The sequence below is a fragment of the Arachis duranensis genome, chromosome 1 (assembly GCF_000817695.3).
Source record: "Arachis duranensis cultivar V14167 chromosome 1, aradu.V14167.gnm2.J7QH, whole genome shotgun sequence".
In the NCBI taxonomy this organism is placed as follows: Eukaryota; Viridiplantae; Streptophyta; class Magnoliopsida; order Fabales; family Fabaceae; genus Arachis; species Arachis duranensis.
The window spans coordinates 64,482,672-64,507,713 of NC_029772.3; the positions used below are offsets into that span (position 1 = coordinate 64,482,672).

At 38.0% G+C, this 25,042-nt stretch overlaps 1 pseudogene; it reads left to right on the top strand.

Annotated features, from left to right (window-relative positions):
• The window catches only part of LOC110280960 (uncharacterized), a 116,433-nt pseudogene that overhangs the window by 38,970 nt on the left and 52,421 nt on the right, over positions 1–25,042 (top strand).

Sequence of the window (25,042 nt, forward strand, 5' to 3'; positions counted from 1 at the left end):
GATTTCTATGTTCAACTCAACTTCTTTATTTGGCTACAACTGCCCATGTTACATTTGATATCCTTATTAATTCATGATTTTTAGGTATTTCAGATCTAAGATTCTTATTTAGCTTTTTATATTATTGGCTTTGATTGATTAACTGGAAGCTCTTGAGTTATCAACTATTCATGATTGATTGTTATGTCGGCTAATTAACTCGAATTCCACTAACTCTAGTCTTTCCTTAGGAGTTGGCTAGGACTTGGGAAATCTAACCAATTAGTTCACTTGACTTTCCCTTGCTTACGCAAAGGTTAACTAAGTGGGATTAACTTCCATTCTTATAAGAGTAACTAGGATAGGACTTCCGAATTTTCATATCTTGCCAAGAGTTTATTTTATAGTTAATTATTTATTTTATTTGTCCTTTAATTTACTTGTTCCCCACTTTCAAAACCCTAATTTACAAAACCCATAACCAATAATAAGAACATACCTCCTTGCAATTCCTTGAGAAGACGACCTGAGATTTGAATACTTGGTTATCAATTTTAAAAGGGTTTGTTACTTGTGACAACCAAAACGTTTGTAAGAAAGGTTGATTGCTTGGTTTAGTAACTATACTTACAACGAAAGTTTACTATAACTTCTAAACCATCAATCCTCAGTTCTTCACGAAGTCAAGAGGAACAATATCTACCTCATAACTAAAAGAAGCATTCATAAAACACATAAAAGGAAACAAAGGTAAACAACATGAATTGTAAGAATTAAAGAGAGATCTAACTACAAAAGAAAGAGATTAACAATAGAAAGCCAAAACAACTATGAAACAACAAAGAGCTTACCAATTGCATTGAAGAAGAAATGTATATCTACAAAGGAATCCACAAACTACAACTTATAATACAAAGAACTACAAGAGAAGTAGAATACTACAACTACAAGAGAACAATTAAAGATGAAGAAGGAAAATTAAAGCAAAAGAGAAGAGAGAGATCTAGATCTAAGAGAAGAGAACTAAAACCCTAATCCTAATTCTAGAGAGAAGTGAGAGCTTCTCTCTCTAAAACTAACTCTAACTACTTCTAAGAATAATTAATTACTAAGTGGTTTATTCCTCTCCAATCTTGGGTTAAATAGCATCAGAAATGAGTTGGATTGGGCCCAAAATGCTTCAGAAATCGCTGGCCACAAGTTTCCTTTAGTGAGTTACGTGTAGCTTCCCACGCGTATGCATCTCTAAACGCCAGGAAACTATGACAAATCTTATATCATTTTAAAGCCCTGGATGTTAGCTTTCCAACACAACAGAAACTGCCTCATTTAGACCTCTATAGCTCAAGTTATGATTGATTAAGTGCGAAGAGGTCATGATTGACAGCTTTGCGATTCCTTCATTTCTTTATGAGTTCTCCATTTCTGCATGCTTTTTCTTCATTCCCTCAATTCCAATCTTTGCCTCCTAAACTTGAAATCACTTAACAAACATATCAAGTCATCTAATGGAATCAAGGTGAATTAAATTTAGCTATTTTAAGACCCAAAAATCATGTTTTCACTCTTAAGCACAATTAAAGGAGAATTTACAAAACCATGCTATTTTAGTGAATAAATAGGAGAAAAGTTGACAAAAACTTCTAAATTCAACACAACATAAACCCTAAAAATGGGGTTTATCAGGGACCGCCGCCACCGTTTGTTGCACCGTCACTGCCGTCCGTCGCGTCACCATCCGAGGCCAGAATTGAGAGAGATGCGTCCAAGAGAGGGAATAAGCGCGAGACAGGAGATGTGGGTGAAGGACGGCTGTCATTCTATTTCATCACCGTCATCGCCATTGAAGCTGGAGAGAGAGAGAGATAGAGAGAGAGAGAGAGAGCACTCGTGAGGGATGTTAAATTTGTGTTCCGCCGCTGTGCTGTGCGAAGTTACCATCGTTGTCTTGAGCCTCGACATCATCGCCCTCGGCGCGAGCCCTTACTATCGTTGGTGGGGTTGAATCTACCGTCGGTCTGAAGGAGAGGAAACGCATATAGGAGAGAGAACAGGGGGCTTCGTAGGAGCTCCGTCACTACTCAGCCGCCGTCGCAGGAGCAACGTCTCGCCACCATTGTGATCCGTCACCGGTGAACATGCCGCCACTATCCACGACCGTCATCGAAACCGGGACAGATTCACCGGTAACTCTCTTTCTTCTTTTCTTAAAATCCATTCCGCTTTTATTTTGTTCCACTATTCTAATTATTGTTGGTGTCTCTGTTGTCTTAATCACTCGAAGTGATGCTACTGTCACTAGGATGGATGCCTGGGTTTGATTTCTATTCTTCCGCAGCTAGGAGCCGACAACGGAGCTGTTCTTAATGATTCTAGTTGGATATCTCTTTCAATTCTAGGCCATTTACATATTTTACTATCCTTGCGATGCCTATTCTAATTCAATTTTTATATATGTCCTTGTCTGGGTTTCTTGAAGCTGTTTTCGTGGGGTTAATGCTATCGTTGCTGCCATGAATTAAAAAAAGGGAATTGTCACAATAAGTTTATACGAACTCGGCTAATTGAGGTAGGTGTTTGTTTTAATAAGAAAATGCTTTGGGCTTTGAATACCTGATAAATGTTTGTGATATGAATGATTTTCTATTGAGATTGATATGTTTTGTTTATTATTGAATTGGTTGATTCCTGAATTTATGGTAAAATTGATTGAATGTGTTGATTTTGGATTTGTTCATACACTGGTCCGAGCTATAGGGTCGGGTTGGCTAATGACGAAGGGATTGACCTCAATGATAAGTTGGCCTGCTACCGTCCTCTTTGATAAGAGCTCGGACAATCCCCCAAGAGGCCGAAGGAGGCCCAAAATAAAAGAACCACTGCCTACTAGAAGGCTATTGGCCAAAAGCTATGATCTCACCCGCAAAAGATAAAGATGAGATAACAAACTTATCTCAAAAGGAGATCGTCAAACACCATTATAAATACACTGGAGCACCCATGTATAACTCATACTCCAATTCTATGAAAAACCTGCCTAAAGCTCGTACTAACTTAAACATCGGAGTCTCTTGCAGCTACCACCACCACCTGGTGAACGGAGGACGGCTTCACTATGCACTCCAACAAGTCCGACATGACAGACTCAATCAAGCCAGAAGATCTCGTCCAAGATCGACCTCAACGTTTCAGGTAACCCTTGAAACATTGGCATCGTTGCAGGGGAATCTTGAAGTCATCCCAACGTCATGGCAAACAAGCCTCCTAAAAACGATCACACCTCCAGATTAGAAGACGTTACACCAATAAAAAACACAGATACCGTACCAACCTCACCAAAGGAGACACACCACTCTAAGGGGGATAAACAACCTCAATACATGGAAATCCTAGATGCCATCCGCAAACAACAAGATCGCCTCAAACAGCTTAAACAAGAAGCCGAACGGAAACGGGAGGCCGAGCGAGACCTGCGAAGAGAAACAAGATGGCGTAGAGAGCTTGAAGAAAAACTCCAGAAGCTCGAAGCCGACCTCAAGACCAGGACTACTCGATCCAATCGTGAAGCTAGTCCTTACAGAGAACAAGACCCATTCATAGAAGAAATCATGAAAGCTAAAGTCCCAAAGGAAAAAGTGAATTTTAAATAAAAACTAATAAAAATATAATAAAACTAACTAAAACATACTAAAAACATACTAAAAACAATGCCAAAAAGTGTATAAATTATCCGCTCATCAGTACGCGTACGCATTCCTAGAGCATCACAATCCACGCACAGGCGTCAAGCATGCGTGCGCGTCCCTGAGGATTTGGCTTAGCCATGTAATCGTGCCGGCTCAGGCATTTGGCTTCTTCACGCCAATCTTGTAGTGCACATCCGTGCATACATGCAAGGTACACGTTCGTGCCGCTGCTCAAACTCCAAAGCTCCATTTTTTTCATACTCCTTCCCTTTATGCATGCTTCCTTCCCTCCTTCTAGGCAATCCTTGCCCTGTAAGTTCTGAAATCACTTAACAAACGGATCACGTCATTGAGTGGTAATAGAGGGGGTTAAAAATGTGTCTAAATTAGTGTAAAAGAAGCATGTTTCCATCTCTGAAGCAAAATTGGGAAAGGAACACAAAATCATACATTTTTATGTGAATAGGTGTAGAAGATCATTGATAAATCTCCAAAAATCCATGCAAGATAAATCCTAAAAATGGGGTTTATCAGTCATCTCTCAAGAAATGGGCAAACATGTGCATTAATATTGGTTAGAATTTCGGGGTTAGGAGTCATGATCAAGAATTTAAACTACTAGACTTAACATGTAAAGAATCTTAATGTGCAAGAAACTAACTAACTATAACAAGAACTAAGAAATTGAGATTTTTGGGTTTCAAGTATGAATAATAAAAGGAACTATTGGCTAGGCATGGGAATTGGGGTCACCATCCTTGTCTAATAACTATATCTTGACAATTATGAGGAACCAAGCTCATTAAGTCTACCCCTATGCGTGAAATACATATCATGTCTACCTCAACACATTAGGTACGTCAAATGGCTTGGTCAATCTCAAACCATAAGCCCTAATCCAACTACTAATGGGCTTAATAGTGGATTAGTGTCAATGGGTATCAACTTGACCACTAAGGTTCTCAAATCACCAAATCAATTACACCCAATGACTCAAGTTTACCTAATTTCCTTAGCCTAGGCCAAGAGTAAAGGAAACTACTCCATAATTAAAGGAAACTTTTCATCAAACATATGGTATGCATTAACAAAAGACATATTCAAATTGCAAATTAATTGGAAATTACAATTACCCACTAACAATTATCAATAGAAACAACTAGAATAACACTATCAATCATAGGAAACATCAATGCACTAATAGAAATTCAAGATCCATAAATTCATAAAATGAGTAGAAGAGAGAAATTAATAAGAGAATTCAAATTCAACACAACATCTAAACAAAATTATAACTAAAGAATTCAAATTGAGTAATGAAAATTAAAATTAACAAGATCCAATTCAGGATTTCAATAAGAGAAGATAAAAAACAAACTAGATCTATAGAGGAATAAGAGTTTCTCTCTCTAGAAGAACAAGAACAAACAACTAGCTAAAAATGGTGTGTCAAGTGTGAATGAATGATCCCCCCTTTCCTCCTTGGTTCCTAATGACAAGTCATCTTAGGCAAGTTTTCACAAGCCTTTTTCCTTCATTTTTAGTTAGTTTTCATACATTTCTTAGGCAATAAGTAAGTGTTTGAATAAGAATTTCATGTTTGTCTTGATTCAATCAAACATTATTAACTTTATGCATTATCATGAGATTTTTGTAAGATTTATTTGATTTATTTGATTATTATGGAAGGATGCAAAATCTTATGATTTTGGTGAGACTTTGATGCATTCTGTTTGGTTGATGATAGGTAAGAAAAAGCAAGAAATAAGCAGTACAGGAGAATGCTACGTTCATTTGATGAACGCTACGTTCACAAGTGATGCGCACGAGTACAAGGTGCTTACGCGCAAGATGACACCTTTGGAGATCCACGCGTACGCACACATGGTGCGCACGCATGGAAGGAGGATCAGCGTTCACCTGCAATAAACGCTACGTTCACTTTGAATGAGCGCCAGCGATACTTTCAAATTTGGATTAGAAAATTGGCAAGGGACACGTACGCGTGCATCACGTGTACGCGTCGATGTGACAAAAGTGATGATTTGCGCAAATGCATACATGATGCTGGAACATAGATGTGACATTTCGCAATCTACGTATACATGTGGGTGACACGTACGCGTGGAAGGAGCGTTTATTTCACGAACACTACGCTCTTAAAGTGAACGCTGCAAGGGACGCGTACGCGTGGGTGATGTGTACGAGTCGATGAGCCAAAACATCAGGGACGCGCAAGCGTATAGCACGCATACGCGTGGGTGTCCGAACGCTCCATTCTCCAAATGATTGCTACGCTCTCCTGGAAGTGTATTTCTGCTCAAATTAGCTTCATTCCAAGCCCGTTTGAACTACAAGCAAGCAAGCCCATTCTAATCACTGAATGAAGACCACAAGAATCACTAGAATAGGAATTTCATTTAATTGTAATTTGTTTTGAATTTTATTTCAATTGGTAGTTTAGGAAAGCCTATATAAAGGCATCAGTTTCATTAGGAAAAGGAGGCTCGGAAGGCTGGAGGATTAGAGACTCCAGAGTGTGTAGTGTAGAATTTTAGTTTGATACACTTCTGCTCTTTTCTGCACTTTTTCATTTCAATTGTATGGAATTCAGTTTACTTTTATGCAATTCAACTTCCTGCACTTCTGCTCTTCTGTAATTTTGAGTTTACCTTGAACTGAGTCTATTTTCATGCAATTTAAATTCTCTGCACTTGTTCTCAGAGCAATGATCCAGTAACCCCACTTCATTAGGGGGAGGAGCTCTATTATAATTCTATTGGATTGATGAACATCTTATTCTTCTCAATCCGCTTGAGTAGCTGAGAGATAACTTCTATGTTGATTTGATCCATTCACTTCAGAAAGGGGTTTAGATCCATTGAATTTCAATGTGAGCCTCAGAAGGAGAATAATGGAAATTAGAACTGAATCTCTATCTCTCACAACTCTCTTGATCAACACCATTCAGGAGGAATTGAGATCTTGAGAGATTGTGTGGCTTGTGGATGAGAGATATGCACTTATTCAAAGATTTGAGACCTATCTGATTCATATTGGATTATGATATTTCCATTCCCTAATGAATCTTTCATTTTATTGATCTTCATTTTTATTGTCTTTGAATTTACTACTTCCTTTAATTTTTCAGCACCCAATCCCATTTACATTTCCTACAATTTATCTTTCGTTCAATTTATAATTTCTTGCTATTTACTTTCTGTCAATCACAAATCACTCAATTTATCAACATTAGCTTAACTAAATTTATTACCATTCTAAAGTTTCTTGATCCAATCAATCCTCATGGGATCAACCTCACTCTTGTGAGTTTACTACTTGATGCGACCCGGTATACTTGCCGGTGATTTTGTGTGGAAATCTAATTTTTTCCCCATCAAGTTTTTGGCGCCGTTACTGGGAATTGATTTAGATCGACAATGATTAAGTGGTGATAAGTTTAGATTAAACATTTTTCTTTGTTTTTGTTCTTTTAAGTTCTTTTAATTTTCTGTTTTCTCTTGACACTAAGGTGTTTGTGTTATTGCCTCACTAAGAAATTCTCTTCTGTGACATGAATTTCAACTTTCATTGGTGACTGTGTTTTACAAAATTCAAATGAGTTTACTTCATCTTTTGATCAAACAAATTTCATGGGATATTGCCCACCATCACCAAATGACTATTCTAATGATGGCTGGGAATATCACCAAGAAATGACAGATTATGAGCAATCCAACCAATGGGGATATGCTCTAGGGCCACAAAATAGTCAAGACAATTCCATGAGATACTACCCAACACCACAAAATGATTTATGTCATTATCCTAATGGTGGATGGGAGTATCAACAAGGAATGATAGAATATGAACACCTCCCAGAGCCACAAAATGACTCATATTGCTATGACAACTATTCAGGCTGTGACTGGGAGGGTCAAAACCAAAGAGATTTTAATGATCCATATTTTGCTAATCAAGAGACATCATCATTTGATCATTCTGAGAATACAATCATGCAAGATTGCTCCCAATACCACAAAATGATCCACATTGTGATGAATTCAATAGTGGCTCACATTGTGAATGGGAGGAGCAAAACCAGAGAGCATTTGACGGTTCATACTCCACTTATTAAGAACCATCATCACTTGAGCAAACCTTCATTTAAAAATTCTTCATCATTTGACTATGCCTCAACACAAAGTTTCCTTCAAAATCAATACAACTCATTTCTCCAACCACAGAATTATTTCACCACACAAAAAACTCATTTCAGTATTCACAAAATTCATTCCATACCCCTCGAAACAACTTCACCACAACACATCCATGTCCACAAAACTACTCTCAACCTTCATCTCTTGAGCCAGCAGTTGAGGATTACCTTCAATGGTCCAGGGAATTTTTGGAAAGACAAGAACAATTCTTAGAAAGACAAAAATAATCCTGGAAAGAACAAGAACAAGAAACTTTCTTCAAGAAGATGGATAGGCACTTAGAAAAAATAAGGAGAAACTTAGGATTACCAAGCATTGAGGATGAAGACCAATTTGTGAGTGAGGAAGTGGAAGAAAAACTCTTGTATCAAGTGAGATTTCAATGAAGAATGAGGTGGTGGAGGTATATGAGCCAAGGATTTCATATCCACAGAGGCCACTTGAGATGACAAGGGAACATGAAAACTCACAACCACTACAAACCTTACTGAACCAAAGACTCTCAACACTTGAATCTGTGATTGAAAGATATGAAGAGGAGATGAAGAAATCTTGGGAAGAACAACAAACCTCCTCCATAAAAGTGATGTTAAACCCAGATGTTGAGAGCAACGGAGGAAGTGAAAGAACAAGAAAGTGAGGAAGACAATCAAGGAAGTCCATACTCAAGTAAGGCAGAAAGTTGCATAGAAGAAGGGCTCATTGAACCACCAATGCAAGAAGCTCTTGATGAAGGGAACACTCCAACAATCACACAACTACCAAGTCTTGATATCCAAGACGTGAAGGCAAACCACAACAACACCGAGAAGAGGATTGTGACCAAGATACAAGTGATCATATCCATGAAAAAGAAAAGGTCAACTACAAACAATCCAACCCCTGCCCTAACAAGCAAAGTAAATCAAGCAAACAAAGAAAGCTTGCTGGGAAGAGGCCAAGACAGGGGATATTGACTGACTCTTCTTTTCCCTTGAGGTCATTCCTCTTAACAAACTAGAAGAAGAGGAAGAAAGTTGAGAACAACATGTCAAGCTAATGACACTTAAAGAGCACTTGTTGGGAGGCAACCCAACCGTAGGTAACATTTCCTTTCTTTACTTTGTCTATTTCCAATAATTAGGTATATGATTATATTCTAAATTTGGTGTTGCCCTGCAACAATCTGTTTTAATCTTTCTGGACACTTGCATAAATTTCAAGAGAAAGTGTCACACTAAGTTTCTTAGTTTGGTGTGCCATTTACTTTTTTTATGCAATGAGGCCAGCAACATCACTTGTTTGTATAATCATAATGCCTCTGCAGTGTTATTTTTCTTTCGCTGTGGCATTTTTTCTTTCTCTTGGTTTTAGTCATTCTTTTGTTTTTAATACTTTCTTTTATTTTGCTCCTTAACTGTTTTTGTTAATACCTCACCAAGAAATCCTTACTTGTTGCAAATTTTTCACTTGGTGAGTGTGTTATTAGCACAGAATAGTCTCCTTTGTTTAGTTTTAGTTCAAATGAATTGACATGTGATTGCATTCTAAGTTTGGTGTTGCTATGCAACAAAATTGATTCCCAATCTTTATTGGATACTTACATCAAGTCCAAGTGAAATTGTCACATTAAGTTTGGTGTGCCACTTATCTTTCATGCAATGTATCATGCACGCACCACTTGTTTTTGCAATCACAATGTCTCTGTTTCTTGTGCCTTTATTGTATCCCTAATTTTTCTTGCTTAAGCACATGCATTACTCACATTTTATTGTGTAAAACACTCATGATCCATCATAGACTCCATTACCACTGTTTTAACTGTTGCTTGAGGATAAGCTAGCATTCTAAGTTTGGTATGGGAAGGGGAAGAATAAGAGGAAAAGGATAACAACAATGAAGATGAACTACAAGGTGGTAACGTTCCTTTTTCTTCTTACTTGTTTCCAGCACTTTAAATTGCATGATTGTCTTTTATTCCTTTCAATGCATGTGTGGTTGCTCTTTGTGAATAAAGCATAGCCTGAATTTTGAATTGTAACATGTTGCTGTGACATTATGACTACCATCTTGAATTTTGTAAGTCAAAGTAATTAAGGAATCATGATCATAAACAAACAAGGTCATTAAAGAAGAACTTAGCATGGGCATATAAGTATTGGAAGACTAGCATGATTAATTGTTATTGCTCAATTGCATTTGAATTTGTTTGATTGAAGTTTTCATCTAGGACATTTTATGAAGTTTTTGGAATCATCAAAACCTTGAAAAAGCAAATGCAAATAAGGTAAGAAAAGAAAAGGGAAAGAATGAAAAAGCTGAAGGCTCTGAATACCAATGACAATTGTCAAGTACTTGTGGTGTTTACGTATCAAGCAAAAAGCTTGAAAACAAAACAGAGTCCAGGCTAGGCTCAAGTGCGAAAGCACACCCTCAAAGCTAAAGGCTCTGAGCATCAATGATTTGAGAGCAAAGAAAAAGAAACAAATGAGCTTAAAGAAGTCTTCTAATTAAATGCTTGTGGTGCTTATGTATCAAGTGGTAATACTTGAAAACAAAGCATTTAGAGTTGTGGCTTTTAACTTCATGGTGCAAAGCACCCAAAATGATAAGGGAAGAAGAGAATTAAAAGCTTATTTCAAGGAAGGAACATAAAGAAAAGATTTCATAAAATGAGCTAGAAAGAAGCATAAATCATTTGAATTTCTTTTCGGATTGTAGCATGTATAGAAAACTAGCCAACCATGAACATTAAGTTGCTATTCTTCACACCTTGGATTGCCAAATTATATTGCATGATTCTTTGCTTGCTTGGGAACAAGCAAGATTTAAGTTTGGTGTTGTGATGACAAGTCATCTTAGGCTAGTTTCACAAGCCTTTTTCCTTCATTTTTAGCTAGTTTTCATACATTTCTTAGGCAATAAGTAAGTGTTTGAATAAGAATTTCATGCTTGTCTTGATTCAATCAAACATTATTAACTTTATGCATTAACACGAGATTTTCGTAAGGTTTATTTGATTATTATGGAAGGATGCAAAATCTTATGATTTTGGTGAGACTTTGATGCATTCTATTTGGTTGATGATAGGTAAGAAAAAGCAAGAAACAAGCAGTGCAGGAGAACGCTACGTTCATTTGATGAACGCTACGTTCACAAGTGACGCGCACGCGTACAAGAAGCTTACATGTAGGATGACACTTTTGGAGATCCACGCGTAAGCACGCATGGCGCGCACGCGTGGAAGGAGGATCAGCGTTCACCAGCAATGAACGCTACGTTCACTTTGAATGAGAGCCTGCGATACTTTGAAATTTGGATTAGAAAATTGGCAAGGTACGCGTATACGTGCATTACGCGTACGCGTCGATGTGACAAAAGTAATGGTTTGCGCAAATGCGTACATGATACTGGAGCGTAGATGTGACATTTTGCAATCCACGCGTACGCATGGGTGAAGCATACGCGTGGAAGGAGCGTTCATTTCGCGAACGCTATGCTCTCAAAGCGAACGCTGCAAGGGACGCACACGTATGGGTGACGCGTATGCGTCGATAAGCCAAAACACCAAGGACGCGCAAGCGTATAGCACGCATACGCGTGGGTGCCCGAATGCTCAGTTCTCCAAATAAACGCTACGCTCTCCTGGAAGTGTATTTCTGCTCAAATTAGCTTCATTCCAAGCCTGTTTGAACTACAAGCAAGCAAGCCCACTCAGATCACTGAATGAAGACCACAAGGATCATCTAGAATAGGAATTTCATTTAATTGTAATTTGTTTTGAATTTCATTTCAATTGATAGTTTAGGAAAGCCTATATAAAGGCATCAGTTTCATTATGAAAATGAGGCTCAGAAGGCTGGAAGATTAGAGACTCCGGAGCTCTCTTGGAGGATTAAAGACTCCAGAGAGTGTAGTATAGAATTTTAGAATACACTTATGCTCTTTTCTGTACTTTTACATTTCAATTGTATGGAATTTGGTTTAGTTTTATGAAATTCAACTTCCTGCACTTCTGCTCTTCTGCAATTTTGAGTTTACCTTAAACTGAGTCTATTTTCATGCAATTTAAATTCTCTGCACCTGTTCTCAGAGCAATGATCTAGTAACCCCACTTTATTAGGGGGAGGAGCTCTATTATAATTCTAATGGATTGATGAACATCTTCTTCTTCTCAATCCACTTGAATAGCTGAGAGTTAACTTATGTGTTGATTTGATCCATTCACTTCGGAAGGGGGTTTGGATCTATTGAATTTCCATGTGAGCCTCGAAAGGGGAATCATGGAAATTAGAACTGAAGCTCTATATCTCACAACTCTCTTGATCAACACCATTCGGGAGGAATTGAGATCTTGAGAGATTGTGTGGCTTGTGAATGAGAGATATGCACTTAATCTCTTCTCATGATAATTGGATCAAGGAATTGGCAAGATTGATTGTGATTAGAGTGATTGGAGTGCCAAGGAATTGGGATCCAATTAATTTCAATCCATCATAGATCTACTTATATGATTGAGAAAGAAGTTGAGACCCATTTGATTCATGATGGATTATGATATCTCCAATCCCTAATGAATCTTTCATTCTGTTGATCTTCATTTTAATTGTCTTTGAATTTACTGCTTCCTTTAATTTCCCAGCACCCAATCCCATTTACATTTCCTGCAATTTATCTTTCGTGCAATTTACAATTTCTTGCTATTTACTTTCTGTCAATCACAAATCACTCAATTCATCAACATTAGCTTAACTAAATATATCACCATACTAAAGTTGCTTGATCCAATCAATCTTCGTGGGATCGACTTCACTATTGTGAGTTTACTACTTGATGCGACCCGGTATACTTGCCGGTGATTTTGTGTGAAAATCTAATTTTTCCCCATTAGTTCCTTGGGTCATTTTCACGTGTTGAGCGTTATGCGTGCGCGTCAGCCACGCGTGCGCGTCGCCTGAGTTCTACGATCACACGTACGTGTCAGGAATGCGTACGTGTGGGTGGGATTTTGCCTCACCACGCGAACATGCCAGCTATTGCGCGTTGGTTTCAGCTGCTTGTATCCATGCGTGCGCGTCAGCCACGCGTGCGCGTCACAACCAATTCTCCAAAGCTCCATTTTTCATGTCTCTTTCCACTTATGCATGCTTCCCTTTCCATTTTCTAGGCCATTTCTACCCTATAAACTCTGAAATCACTGAACAAACGTATCACGGCATCGAATCGCAATAGAAGAGAATTGAAATATAGCATTTTTAAGGTTGAAGAAGCATGTTTTTAACCATGAGGCAAAATTAGGAAGGAAACACAAAATCATGCATTTTATATGAATAAGTGTGGAAAATATCGATAAAACCCCCCAAATACTACACAAGATAAACCACAAAATTGGGGTTTATCAAACCTTCCCACACTTAAACTAAGCATGTCCTCATGCTTAACATAAAATGAACCAAAGATCATTGGAGAATAGGGTTTTATGAGATGCAATTTTCCTATATGAATACAACTAATACATATGTTCCTACCTACTTGGTCAAAGGTGAATCAACCCCCTAGAATCATACATGAACGAATAGGGCTAAGGTAAGATAATACTTACGAACTCTACCAATTCAAACATCAAAATAAAGTGCATATAACTTACAAGACGAAAGCTTGTGAAAGCCGAGAATAAGGAGTTGAGCATCGAACCCTCACTGGAAGTGTATCCGTTCTATTCGCTAAAGTGTATAGGGTTTGTCACTCAATCCTTCTCTAATCATGCTTTCCAAGATTTGTCTTTCATCTAACAATCAACAATTATTCGGTGCATGCGTACATTCATCATGGGGTCTTATTTTTGGTTGTAATGGGGCTAGGGTAAGGGTAAGGTTGCACATATGGCTATGTGAGCTTAAAATTTGCATCTTTGATTAGCCTAAGCTCTCACCTAACACATACAACAACCTATACAATTCTAATACATGGCCTAACTACCCATTTATTCACTTTTCACACACTCGTGCATTTTTTTCTTTTAATTCACAATCCATATGCATTCGGTATTGTTGGCTTTGCCTTGAGGCATTTTTGTCCCCTTTTTATTGCTTTCTTTTTTTATGTATTTTTCTTTCTTTTATTTTTCTATTTCTTTTTCTATATGTATACTTTACTTTCATTTTTCTTTCGCTTTTTCTCTTTTGATGACTTATGTACAATGGTGCCAATGCATATGGTTAAATTCTTCAATACATGAGTATGTTCCCAATTCCCAATTTTTCAATAAAAAAATACAAAACACACTTTTACATCTACTCAAGTTCCCAATTTTCCCTCCCACTTGAATGACACGCATCCTCACTCGCCTAAGCTAATCAAAGATCCAAATCCGAGGACATTATTGTTTTTCACTTATGGGGTATTGATGTGCTAAATTAAAGATCAAAGGGGGTTTTCATGGGCTCAAAATTGGTTAGCAATTATAGATAAAAAGGTTAAGGCTATTTGGGATAGTGACTATTGAAATAAGCCTCAATCATGTAAATGCATTCATACATAAAATAGTGGATATATAGAATCGAACAAAGGAAGGATTACAATCATAGACGAAGAACGATGCACACAAGAATGAAAATAAGTGCTTATAAGATGTAACCACACAGTTGGGCTCAAAACTCACATGCTTGTGTGTTCTTAGCTCAATAACCATGTTCCAAAATATATTCTTCAAGCAAGTTTATCACAAAAGATTTTTCAAAATTGGTACGGTGCCCTGAAAACACAGTTTCTTGGAAAAGAATTCATCACCCTAACCAAGTAGTCCGAGTAAGAGACAACTATCATGCAAAAAGTGTTCAAAAACAAAAACTAGCCATGCAATGCAGATTACCCTAATTGAAAAAAAGAAAAATAAAACTTGGGTGTTGGAAAGAAAAGGGTCGCTACCTACGGAGATCGGTCGAACAACCTCCCGACACTTAAAAATTAGCACGGTCCTCCGTGCTACAGGTAAGGCGCAAGATGGGCTTGAGAGCGTTACTTCTACCATCCAACTCCTGAGAGCTTGCTTCACTATGGTCTGAAGTGGATGTTGAAGTGTCCGGACCCTCCGTAGGTAGGTTAGCACAACCCAAGAACTTCATTACGTAAGCAAAGCGGTGTTTGTTCCATCGCTCATTTTGGTCTACCTTTTCATGGAGCTCAACAAGCAACTGGTGTGTTGATTACTGTGATGTGGATGAAGTGGTAGGAGTGTCAGAAGGGATAGCCACGTCAAGGTTTCCGATGTCCGCATAAGGCCTAAGATATTTTTCAGTCGGGACGATGTTGCCCTTTACTGGAATTATCGCCTTTATGTCCTTAGCCTCGTGGGGGACACCAGCAGCAGCAACCAAATTCATTACCAAGCGAGGAATGGGAGGTTACCCATAGCATGCACATGACCGATGGCTTGTCTGATGAGGAGAGGGATGTTGATAGGCCTCTCAGTGAGTACGCACCAGACAAGGAGGGCTAAGTCCGCTGTGATGGATGACTCATGCGTGCTCGGAAGCACATAGTGGGATAGGATTTGGGCCCACTCTCGAGCTTCCACAGTAAGTGTGCGTGCGCCAATGCACTTAGGCCAGAGCCTGAGTCTCCCTTGGGTCTGATGTGATTCCGGTTCGGTGATGATCCTATGGATAGAATCCCAATCAAAACCGCGTGTGCATCGTTGTGACAGGACCTCTTGGTAACCATCAATCCCATCCACCACTAGTAAGACCTTAAGTATTCTTTGAATGGCTTCTTCCAAGATGGGGACTTGCTTCCGGCGCACAAAGATGGATTGAAGAGAAGGTGAGTGATAGTTGGAGTAGAACTCCACCACCCAAGAAAGATTAGCTTCCTCCGGTCTCCGCATGAGAAATCCCCATTGCCACCGCTTAATGCGGGGTAAGATACACTGAACAAGATGCTCCGGAGGAACGAGGAGAGGTTCAGAGTGGTAATTCCTTTCAACTATACTAAGGAACATGAGCTCACAAAAGCGGTTGGGAAACCTTGTGGGTTCCTTCACAGGGTTGCCCTTCTCTTGCTCATCAATATGAATGATGCCTTTTGCCCTCTTGGAAAGAGGCTTAACTTTTGGTGCAGGGAGCGTCTTAGCAGTTGTTCTTCGAGGTGCCCTCTTGGTTGGTGGCTTTTTTGGAGCTTTTTCCTTGTCCTTTTTGATGGCCATCCTGAAAAGGGAAGGAAAAGAGAAAACAGTAAACTCAAGGAAACAACAGGTACACGAAATCGTGATACACAACTTCGTGCAGCTGACCAGTGATGAGCGGATAATTTATATGCTTTTTGGCATTGTTTTTACATAGTTTTTAGTATGATTTAGTTACTTTTTAGTATATATTTATTAGTTTTTAAGAAAAATTCACATTTCTGGACTTTACTATGAGTTTGTGTATTTTTCTATGGTTTCAGGTATTTTCTGGCTGAAATTGAGGGACCTGAGCAAAAATCTGATTCAGAGGCTGACAAAGGACTGCTGATGTTGTTGGATTCTGACCTCCCTGCACTCGAAATGGAATTTTTGGAGTTACAGAAGTCTAAATAGCGTGCTCTTAACTGCGTTAAAAAGAAGACATCCAGGGCTTTCCAGAAATATATAATAGTCCATACTTTGCCCGAGTTTAGATGACGCAAACTGGCGTTTAACGCCAGCTTTCTACCCTATTCTGGCGTTTAACGCCAGAAACAAGTTGCAAAGCAGAGTTAAATGTCAGAAACAAGTTACAGACTAGCGTTTAACTCCAAGGAAAACCTCTACACATGAAAGCTTCAATGCTCAGTCCAAGCACACACCAAGTGGGCCCAGAAGTGGATTTCTGCATCATTTACTAATTTATGTACCCCTAGTAACTAGTCTAGTATAAATAGGACTTTTTACTGTTGTATTTATATCTTGGTATCTATCTTTGATCAGTTTATGCGATCTTAGACATTGGGGGGCTGGCCTTACGGCCATGCCTGGACTTTTATCACTTATGTATTTTCAACGGTGGAGTTTCTACACAACATAGATTAAAGGTGTGGAGCTCTACTGTTCCTCGAGAATTAATGCAAAGTACTACTATTTTCTATTCAGTTCATGCTTATTCTTGTTCTAAGAAACTCATTCGCACATAAGAACATGATGAATGTGATGATTATGTGACACTCATCACCATTCTCACTTATGAACATGTGATTGACAACCACTTCCGTTCTACATGAAGACAAGCTTGAATGTATATCTCTTGGATTCCTAGTCCACGACGCATGGTTGCCTCTCCTGACAACAAAGCCTTCCATTCCGTGAGATCAGAGTCTTCGTGGTATAAGCTAGAATCAATTGGCAGCATTCTTGAGATCCAGAAAGTCTAAACCTTCTCTGTGGTATTCCGAGTAGGATCTGGGATGGGATGACTGTGACGAGCTTCAAACTCGTGACTGTAGGGCATAGTGACAGACGCAAAAGGATAGTAAATCCTATTTCTACACGATCGAGAACCAACAGCTAATTAGCCATGCGGGAAACCGTAAAGGACCATTTTCACTGAGAGGACGGGAAGTAGCCATTGACAACAGTGACGCCCAACATACAGCTTGCCATAGAAAGGAGTATAAAGAATTGGATGAAGGCAGTAGGAAAGCAGAGATTCAGAAGAAATAACGTATCTCCACACACTTATCTGAAATTCCCACCAATGATTTACATAAGTATCTCTATCTTTGTTTTACGTTTTACTTATCTTTTAATTATCAAAACTCTATAACCATTTGAATCCGCCTGACTGAGATTTACAAGATGACCATAGCTTACTTCAAGCTGATAATCTCCGTGGGATCGACCCTTACTCACATAAGGTTTATTACTTGGACGACCCAGTGCACTTGTTGGTTAGTTGTGCGAAGTTGTGAAAAAGAGTTGAGATTATAATTGTGCGTACAAATTGTTGGCGCCATTGTGTATCACAATTTCGTGCACCAACCAGCAAGTGCACTGGGTCATCCAAGTAATACCTTATGTGAGTAAGGGTCGATCCCATGGAGATTGTCGGCATGAAGCAAGCTATGGTCATCTTGTAAATATCAGTCAGGCAGATTCAAATGGTTTTAGGGTTTTGATAATTAAAAGAACAAAATAGAACATAAAATAAGATAGAGATACTTATGTAATTCATTGGTGGGAATTTCAGATAAGCATATGGAGATGCCTATTCCTCCTGAATCTCTGCTTTCATACTGCCTTCATCCAGTCATTCATACTCCTTTCCATGGCAAGTTGTATGTTGGAAGATCACCGTTGTCAATGGCTACTATCCGTCCTCTCAGTGAAAATGGTCCTCTACGATTTCCCGCATGGCTAATCATCTGTCGATTCTTGATCGTGTCGGAATAAGATCCAATGATCCTTTTGTGCACTGTCACTGCACCCAGCACTCGTGAGTTTGAAGCTCGTCACAGTCATCCCATCCCAGATCCTACTCGGAATACCACAGATAAGGTTTAGACTTTTCGGATCTCAAGAATGCTGCCAATTGATTCTAGCTTATACCATGAAGACCCAGATCTCACGGAATGGAAGGCTCTGTTGTCAGGAGAGGCAACCATGCATCGTGAACCAGGAGGCTAGGAGATATGCATTCAAGCTTGTTTTCAGGTAGAACGGAAGTGGTTGTCAGGCATGCGTTCATAAGTGAGAATGGTGATGAGTGTCACTTGATCATCACATTCATCATGTTGAAGTGCAAATGGATATCTTAGAACAAGAATAAACTTGAATTGAATAGAAAACAGTAGTAATTGCATTAATTCATGAGGAACAGCAGAGCTCCACACCTTAATCTATGAGGTGTAGAAACTCCACCGTTGAAGATATATAAGTGATAAAGGTCCAGGCATGGCCAAATGACCAGCCTCCCAAAAGTGATCAAAAGATCAAAAGATGATCCAAAGATGAAAATACAATAGTAAAAGGTCCTATTTATAACAAACTACTAACCTAGGGTTTACAGAAATAAGTAAAAATGATGTAGAAATCCACTTCTGGGGCCCACTTGGTGTGTGCTTGGGCTGAGCATTGAAGCTTTCATGTGTAGAGGCTTTTCTTGGAGTTAAACGCCAGCTTTGGTGCCAATTTGGGCGTTTAACTCCAATTCTGGTGCCAGTTTGGGTGTTTTACGCCAGAATTTTTATGCTGACTTGGAACGCCAGTTTGGGCCATCAAATCTCGAGCAAAGTATGGACTATTATATATTGCTAGAAAGCCCAAGATTTCTACTTTTCAACTCAATTGAGAGCATGCTGATTGGCTTCTGTAGCTCTAGAAAATCCATTTCGAGTGCAGGGAGGACAGAATCCAACAGCATCTGCAGTCCTTTTTCAGCCTCTTAATCAGATTTTTGCTCAGGTCCCTCAATTTCAGCCAGAAAATACCTAAAATCATAGAAAAACACACAAACTCATAGTAAAGTCCAGAAATGTGAATTTTGAATAAAAACTAATAAAAATATAATAAAACCTAACTAAATCATACTAAAAACTACCTAAAAACAATGCCAAAAAGCGTAAAAATTATCCGCTCATAAGAGAAGTAATGCCATAAAGGAATAAAGTGTCCTACATACATGATAGCTACAACATGTAAGTAAGAAAAGAAAATCAATCCTGGGGGCAAGTCACTAGTATGAGATGCAAGAGTGAGAGAGGCATGCAAGTGTAAAGTATGAGAAGAATGGACTCAAGCATCAATAACAACACTAAGTAACATATGCAAGAAAGATAATAAGCACAAGAAAATTATTCATCTAGTCTAATCCCACGACAATGAAGCATGCAATTCGCATAAAGTGGAATTAGAGAAAAAAAGGAATCATAATATTGCTATATGTTACAGAGAAGCAAGTCAAAAGTAATGAATACATGGAAGGTAAAAATGAAGCACAATAGATTTAATGCACATGAAGACAAGCAAGTGTAATGAGAAAAAGCATTAAGTTGAAAGCATAATGTCAAATTTGAACCAAATGTCATTGGTGCTTTTTAACGAACACTTGGTGTGCAACTTCCATACAACAAGAAACCATGAAAAATTCAAGAATGTAATGAACCTATGTTGAAATACCACTCATCAAAGCAACATCACATACACAAGTAAATCAAGAGATAACACAACAATCTACCAATGTAAGGAAAAATCAAAGTTCAACACCCATGAAAAATAGAGAAAAGAAACAAATATAAACAACAATGGATTATAGTCAATAAAAGTAAAAATGAAACTAAAGAGAAATAGAGTATAGTAATCAAATGCAATCATAAAGAAAGAAATATGAAGACAAAAGAGGAAGAGAAAGAATTAGAAACTTTGCAAAGAGGAAGAATATGAGGTAGAGTATTAGTGAGAGTATGGAAACGAGAGAGAAGAGCAAGAGAGGAGAGGCACGGTATGGGACCGCCAGAAATAGTGGTTACCGATGGTTGTGGCAGATGAAGGGGTGGTAAGGAAGTAAGGAGAAACAAGGAAGAATGAACAGAAGAGGGAGTTCAAAGCAAAGAAAAGAAGCAGGGCGCGCTACATATTAATTGCGTTGGCGACATGACGTGTGCGCGCCACCCACGCTTGCGCGTGGGTGGAAGAAATAGCGACGATGTGTACGTGCGTCCCACGCATACGCGTGGGGAGCAATTGTGCTTCATGCACAAAGTTTGCATAGAGGCGGCACAACTCTCGGGTTCATGTACTGAAGGACGCAAACTGTGCAATCGACGCGTGCATGTCGCCCATGCTTACCCGTGGGGAGACGAGAATTAAAGTACGCGGAGGCGTCACATGACGCGCACGCGTGGAGTGAAGTTGTGCGTTAGGAACAGTGACAGTGCCACTCCCACATAACTATCTGGTTTTTGTACCAAGAGTTGCGATTTCGCCAAACAATGCATACGCGTCGCCCGCGCTTGCACGGGGTTGGCGAAGGGGACCAATGACGCTTAAGCTTCATCGATGCGTACAAGTGGACAGGGATTGTGCTCCTAGCTCCATTTTCGCCCAAATCTCGCACAACTCTCGGATTTTTGTACCAAGAGTTGCGTAGACGCATTGACGAACGGGTTCTAGTGTGGTCTAGAATTCACAAATAAAGGCTCGTTGAAAGTATAGCTTCTAAACCAACTAAAATCCTTTCGTACAAAAGATTGTTTGTCACAAGTAACAAAACCCAATAAAAATAAATTGAAGTATTCAAACCTCGGGTCGTCTCTCAAGGAATTGCAGGGAGGTGTGTTATTATTGGTTATGAGAAAAGTATCTTTTTGGGTTTTTGAAAGGTTTGAAGAAGGAATGTAAATGACAAGGAAGTAAACTAATTATCATGAAAACTAATGCAAGGTATAAGAACTAGACATCCTATCCTAGTTATCCTTATCAATTGTGATGAGAATTAGATTTTGCTCCCACTTGGTCAACCTCTAATGATGAAGGTATGTTAAGTGGATAAATTAATTTGATTCCTCAAGTCCTAGCCAATTCCTAAGAAAAGACTAGAGTTAGGGGAATTCAAATCAATCAGCAAAGAATTCCAATTTTCAATCAACAAGGAGTTTGATAACTCAAGTGTCTCCAATTACTCAACCAAAGAAAAGGGAGGAGAACAATCCAAATTATTTATATCCTAAATAGAAGAAAGCAATCATAAATCCGAAATACCTCAATGTGTATTAAATCAAAAAATCAAATCTAACATGGAGTTTATAAACAAATAAAAAAGAAACTAAATTAAAAGAACATTGAACCTGGAATTGAGAAGAAGAAGAAGAAATTCTAATCCTAAAACCTAAGAGAGAGGAGAGAGCCTCTCTCTCTCTCTAGAGAACTAAATCTAAAACCTAAAATTGTGAATAATGAATGTTGTCCTGAGTCTCTGCATGTTCCCTTGCTTTAGTCTATGTTTCTGGGCCGAAAACTGGGTCAAAACACGGCCTAAAATCACCCCCAGCATTTTTTGTTAATTCTGCAGATCGCGCACATCACGTGTACATGTCAGTCACGTATTCGTGTCGCTGGTCCTTTTGGCGTGTCATGCATTCGTGTCAAGCATGCACTCGCGTCATATTGTAGAACTGGTACACGAAATCGTGAGTTCACACTTCTCTTACAACTCCGTGCAGCTGACCAACACCGGGTCGTCCAAGTAATACCTTACGTGAGTAAGGGTCAATCCCACGGAGATTGTCAGCTTGAAGCAAGCTATGGTCATCTTGTAAATCTCAGTCAGGAAGATTCAAATGGTTATGAGGTTTTGATGATAAAAAGATAAATAAATATAAAATAAGATAGAAATACTTATGTAGTTCATTGGTGGAGTTTCTACACACCATAGATTAAGGTGTAGAGCTCTGTTGTACCTCGAGAATTAATGCAATTACTATTGTTCTTCTATTCGATTCAAGCTTATTCTTATTCTAAGATATTCGCTACACTTCAACCTGATGGATGTGATGATCCGTGACACTCATCATCATCCATCCTTATGAACGCGTTCCTGACAACCACCTCCGTTTTACAAGCGAGATCTAGAGTGTATATCTCTTGGATTCCTGATGCACGACGGATGGTCGCCCTCGCCTGACAACCGAGCCTTCCATTCCGTGAGATCAGAGTCTTCTTGGTATAAGCTATAATCTATTGGCAGCATTCATGAGAATCCGAAAAGTCTAAACCTTGTCTATGATATTCCGAGTAGGATTCAGGGATTGAATGACTGTGACAAGCTTCAAACTCGCGATTGTTGGGCGTAGTGACAGACGCAAAAGGATCAATGGATCCTATTTCAACATGATCGAGAACCAACAGCTGATTAGGCGTGCTGTGCCAGAGCATTTGGACCATTTTCACTGAGAGGATGGGAAGTAGCCATTGACAACGGTGATGCCTTACATACAACTTGCCATGGAAAGGAGTAAGAATGATTGGAGGAAGACAGTAGGAAAGCAGAGATTCAACAGGAACAAAGCATCTCTATGCACTTATCTGAAATTCCCACCAATGAATTACATAAGTATCTCTATCTTTATTTTATGCTTTATTTATTATTAATTTTGAAAATCTTTATAACCATTATAAACTGCCTGACTGAGATTTACAAGATGTCCATAGCTTGCTTCATACCAACAATCTCCGTGGGATCGACCTTGCTCACGTAAGGTTTATTACTTGGACGACCCAGTGCACTTGCTAGTTAGTTGTGCGAAGTTGTGAAGAATGTGAGTGAACCATAGTAGTGTGCACAAAATTTTTGGAGCCATTACTAAGAATTGTTCGAGTTATAAAAAGTGTAAATCACAATTTTTCTTATCAAGTTTTTGGCGCTGTTGCCAGGGATTGTTTAAGTTTGGACAACTGACGGTTCATCTTGTTGCTCAGATTAGGTAATTTTCTTCTTATTTTGTTTTCCAAAAAGTTTTAAAAAAATTTTCAAAATTTTTCTTCTTTGTTTTCGTTTTTCAAAAAAAATTGATTTTCGAAAAAAAAAGAAAAAAATTTAATAAAATCATAAAAATAAAAAATATTTTGTGTTTCTTGTTTGAGTCTTGAGTCAATTTTTAAGTTTGGTGTCTTGCATGTTTTCTTTTCTTGAAAATTTTTCAAAAATAAGTTCTTGATGTTCATCATGATCTTCAAGTTGTTCTTGATAAGTATTCTTGTTTGATCTTTAAATTTTCTTGTTTTGTGTCTTTTGTTGTTTTTCATATGCATTTTTGCATTCATAGTGTCTAAGCATTAAAAATTTCTAAGTTTGGTGTCTTGCATGTTTTTCTTTTCTTGAAAATTTTACAAAAATTCCTTTTTTCTCTCATAAATTTCAAAAATTTGAGTTGACTTAGTCAAAAATTTTTAAAACTTAGCTATTTCTTATAAGTCAACTCAATTTTTCAAATTTAAAAAAACTTATCTTTTCAAAATCTTTTTCATTTTTTGTATTTGTTTTTGAATTTTTTTAAATTAATTTTCAAAATCTTTTTCTTATCTTTATTTCATGATTTTCAAAAACTTTATTAACAATTAATGTGATTGATTCAAAAATTTAAAGTTTGCTACTTTCTTGTTAAGAAAGGTTCAATCTTTAAATTCTAGAATAATATCTTTTAGTTTCTTGTTAGTCAAGTAATCAATTTTAATTTTAAAAATCAAATCTTTTCCAAAATATATTTTTCAATCATAATTTTTTTTCAAAATTGATTTCAAAAATCTTTTCTAACTTCCAATCTTTTCAAAATTGAATTTCAAATCTTTTTCAACTAACTAATTGACTTTTTGTTTGTTTTACTATTTCTTATCTTTTTCAAAACCGCCTAACTACTTTCCTCTCTCTAATTTTCGAAAATTACCTCCCTCTTTTTCAAAATTCTTTTAATTAACTAATTGTTTCAAATTTTAATTTTAATTTTATTTCTTCTCTTAATTTTCAAAAATCACTAACCCTTTTTCAAAATTTATTTTCGAATTTCTCCATCTCTCATCTTCTTCTATTTATTTATTTAATTACTAACACTTCTCTTCATCTTAAAAATTCGAACCCCCCTTCCTCTCTGAGTTCGAATTCTCCTCTTTTCCTTCTTGTATTCTTTTCTTCTTCTACTAACATAAAGGAATCTCTATACTATGACATAGAGGATTCCTCTTCTTTTTCTGTTCTCTTCTTTTTCATATGAGCAGAAGCAGGGACAAGAACATTCTTGTTGAAGCAGATCCTGAACTTGAAAGGACTCTGAAGAAGAAGCTTAGAGAAGCTAAAGCACAACAATCCAGAGAAAACCTTACAGAGAATCTCGAAAAAAGAGAGATATGGCCGAAACCAATAACAATGGTAGAGGCGCAAGGACAATGCTTGGTGATTATACTACACCTACTTCCAAGTTTGATGGAAGAAGCATCTCAATCCTTGCCATTGGAGCAAACAATTTTGAGCTAAAACCTCAACTAGTTGCTCTAATACAACAGAACTGCAAGTTCCATGGATTTCCATCAGAAGATCCCTATTAGTTTTTAGCTGAATGCTTGCAGATCTGTGAGACTGTTAAGACTAATGGAGTAGATCCTGAAGTCTACAGGCTTATGCTTTTCCCTTTTGCTGAAAGAGACAGGGCTAGAACATGGTTGGACTCTCAACCTAA